The 4,108-nt window shown below is 41.8% G+C and overlaps 1 pseudogene; it reads right to left on the bottom strand.

Annotated features, from left to right (window-relative positions):
• Positions 1–1,268: 1,268 nt before the first annotated feature.
• LOC101640075 overlaps positions 1,269–4,108 on the bottom strand; it is a 4,511-nt pseudogene continuing 1,671 nt past the window's right edge.

Here is a 4,108-nt window from a genome sequence, read left to right as displayed (position 1 = left end):
TGTAGTTTTATTAAGACAAAAACCGACAGGGTAGTATAAAGGTTACATTTAAACAAAGTTTTCCCGGAAACCTAACACATGCCTGAATGCAGCTCTAGAGGACAAAAACTGACGAATCTCATGATTCAAGACAAAGCATTTTGGGTATCAGTTAATTCTTAGGATTAAAAACTTTTTTCTTTTTTCTTTTTTTAATTTAAAGTGAACCACTGCCCCAGTGTGAAAATTTACTCCCGAGACTAGGGCTTTCAAAATCTTTCCACTATTGAATGAATTCAGTGAAATTTGTGCTGTTAGTGATTGGACTCTGACACCAATGGTTTCAGAGTTCAAAGACAGAGGGGCTCCAAGAGTGTTCTCCCCCTGAGCATGCAAGGGCCCTTGATCTCCCTCTTCTCTTCTCCTCTGCCCCCCACCCCCACCCCACCTCAGAGCACTCAGCCAGAAGCCTGGATGAAACAAGCTGTTATTTATGACTTATTGGAACAGAAAAGGGCTTCTTGTCCATTTTTAGAATTAGCACCTCTGAGGCCGAACAACCTGCTTGTATAGACTCCAATAAAAAACGTCCCTTCTCAGTCAGTTTCCACCCCAAAATGGTGGCTTTGCTCACAGACTACTAGTCACGTCCTTTGCAGGGGCGGCATTAAGCTCAGGCAGGGAGCACCTTGGTTTCTACAAGTTTCGGGCCCCATTTATGTTGCCAATGACTTTTTAAAAACTTTTAAAAGGTATGCATTCTGGACATAGAACCAAATCAGTAGATGTTTGTTCTTTCTATTGTCTCACCATTTCCCCAATCAGGCCCCAGCTTTTTACAAAATTGATCCTACCCATCTCCCTCTTCCCCACCCACCCTCCCAGCCCCAAATAATACATCAGTAATGGCCAAATATGACACATATGGTACGCTGTGAAAATGCAGAGTTAGCACTGTTGGGAAGGAGGCTGTGGGTTCTGGAGATGCTCTCTGAAGATCTAGTTATTTCTTTGCTCCCCACACACACCCACTCTGCAAGTTTTGTCCTTCACAGAAGGCCCTTTGCATTTCTCAGCAAAGTGCAGAAGGGGTTGCCTTGAAACACTTACCAGCTTCCCCTGCACTGGGATGGGTGTGCAAACTCTACAGCATGGGGCAGCTCGAAAGCACTCGGCTGCTTGCTGCAGGGCACAGAAACTATACTGGCTCTTCAAAGGCCATTTTCTCAAGCCACTTCCATGGTGTCAAGACAAGTAGAACTCCTCTCCTCCCCTCTTTGAACCCACAGTCATGTGAGTTCGTTCTTGTCATCTTGCTTGTCATCATCCTCTGAGGGGTGGGAACGCCATGTCAGCCTTTCCTCATAGAAGGATATGACAACCTGTGGGCACTTGACATTGGCTTCCTTGGCAGGGACTAGGTCGGCCTCATCAGAATTTTTCCATTTCATCAGGAACATGAGTTCTCCACTGGAGTCTGCAGCCCCAATAATCCGCTCTGGCTCCAAACCCTGGGCAAAGCCTCCTGGCTTTTCTTCTTTGGTTTACTCTCCTCCCCTGTATCTTCTGAGTCAGCGTCAGCTTTGCGCTTGCCTCCCTCTGACTTATCTGTCTTGGGAGCAGTTTTCTGTGACTGCAGAAACTCAGCCATAAAGTCGGGACAAGCCAGGTTCTCTTCGGGTTCCCAAGTGTTGTCCTCATCTGAGAAGCCCTTCCACTTTAGAAGCTATTCTACTTTGCCTTTTTGCACCACATATTCCTCTTCCCCTTCTTCTAGCACTTTCTTCTTGTTTTTTTTTTTTCCCCATAGTGCCCGCCAGCTTTCTGGTGTGTAGGGTGACGCTGCTCAGAGCAGAGCCCAGGAGCTGCAGGGGAATAGGTGCCGCGCTGCTGGCGCGTCGCGTCAGGCCAGCCGGGGGAGTGGCGCCCACAAAAGCAACAAGCCAAGTGGCCTGGAGCAAGCCCCTCACTGAAGCGGTGAACCACCGCAGGCCCAGCAGGCCCTGGCCAACAGCCCTCCCCTAGGCCGAACAAAAGAGCTATGTAGGATTTTTCAAGGCTCAACCTTGCTGAGGCAGATAGACACACCCATCTTCAACGGTGCATCTTGGGGAACTTAAACTGCCAACTTGTGAGCTAATGGTCAAGCATTTTAAATATGTATGCCATCTTGGTGATGCGGTGGTCACTCGCTGATCTGCTAACTGCAAGGTTAGCAATACTAAGCCACCAGCTCTTCTGTGGGAGAAAGACAGGGCTTTCGACTCTTATAACGAGCTAAAGTCTTGGAATCTCACAGGGGCAGTCTACCTGCCGTATAGTGTCAGTATAAGTTGACATTGAGTGGAAGACAGTGACTTAAGTCTTTTCTGGTATAATGCCATTAAGATGTTAGTTTTTTTTTCCTCTCTCATATTTCTCTATAAAATAAATAAGATAGATATGAATAATTTTGACATGTAAATATTTTCAAAAATACTGTGGACATAAAACCATGTATCTTTAGAGTTTAAATGTTTGTCCTTTATGAAATATTTGTATTGTAAGATTATAACAAGTAAAATTTCACACTTGGAATATGAATACAGGTAGAAGCAGATCTTTGTTTAATGGGAATTAAGTGTGTTAAGTCTTGAGCGAGTTTCACATAAGTTTAAGACACTTATTAATATCAATACTGTAATTAAATGATAATAATGGAATCTGAAAATATCATTCAATTGAGGTTTCCTTCCTTATACTCTTCAGCCAGGTCTTCATTGGAAACCTGCAGAAGAAAGGGCATATGATGACAAGTGATTTCATTTATCCTAACTGCACAGCCTTGGCTAGATGCCATCTGGGATTAGGAAGCAGTGAGGAGGGAGTAAGGAGGAAGAGAAAGATAATCCTTCATTGGGCTCTCCAGGGGTGGATAGAGGAACAAGCGCTGCCTTTTTTTAAATGGACACTTCTTGTGGGGGTGTGACTGGAGAAGTTTATGACACACTAGTTCATGTGGCAGGACCTTCAACAATTTTCTGAAAGTCAAGCTTATAATTGTAATAATCTAAAGTGACAAATTGCTTTCCCCACCTAACACTAAGTTTCAAGGATTAGAATACAACAGAATACAAATATTCTCTCTGTTCTCCAGAATGTATTTTTATCTAATTTATTGTTACGTGAAGACATATAATGCGAGGTCTTGATGCTTAAGGACGCCTCTGCTTGCCCCAGCTAATGGATTCCAGTCTTTGTCATGATTCTCCAATTTCATGTGTTCTTCATGTGCAATCTAGTGGTGTCAGAACTCATATAACTTCAAGAGGTGTGGAAAGAATCACTAGGAACCCCAAGTCGTTCCCTGTGAGGTGGATATCAGGCATATCTCTAATCTGCAGCATTTTCTTTCTTCGTATATGTTGTCTTTGATTTGCTGCCAGAGTTGTTCTCCTCCACCATTTAGTGTGCAATGCTTCAAACATGAGCAAGAGATGGTCTCTAATTTCAGGGGCCTATACTCAAGGTCTTACCCTCTTGGACTTGTTTGTAATTTCTTCAGCTCCGACTTGACCTTGCATATGTGCATTGAAGGTATATTCTGTAGTTGGCTTCTCAATAATTTAAAAATCCAAATGATTTTTCTATGTTTATACTGACACACAATGGTCTTGGGAAAATGCATCACCCATCTATATACTGATACAAAATGGCTTAGAAAGATAAATAATATTTTCTTTGTGAATATTTAATATGTTTTCATTTCATAAGGACTTAGAAGTTGACACATAAGTCACTTTGTACATTTTATAAACAAGATAGGTTTGCTTTTATTATTTCCTAATATTGGTGTAATTTCCTAAATCATAGATTCTGAAATAGATTGTAAAGTAAATTTTCATTATTTGCTCAATTTGAATGAAAATATTACTGATTTGATGTCATGCTATCATCAATAGTCTCCAGGTGGTCAAACATCCAATTATGGTATATAAAAGCCAAATTAATTTAAAGTTATTTTAACTCACTCTTAATAAAGACTTAAGAATGTGGATTAGTCCAATGAGTAAGTGGCAATTTTCTAGACATTCTGGTGTGTATTTGGATGTTGTTGAAGTAAAAGTTCAGAAGAACTGGACTATGCAAA

Source organism: Echinops telfairi, unplaced genomic scaffold (assembly GCF_000313985.2).
Source record: "Echinops telfairi isolate 266 unplaced genomic scaffold, ASM31398v2 ScPeMD7_7401;HRSCAF=8416, whole genome shotgun sequence".
Classification (NCBI taxonomy): domain Eukaryota; kingdom Metazoa; phylum Chordata; class Mammalia; order Afrosoricida; family Tenrecidae; genus Echinops; species Echinops telfairi.
The sequence above is the reverse complement of the archived record's forward strand: the minus strand, read 5'-3'. Positions and strand labels throughout refer to the sequence as shown.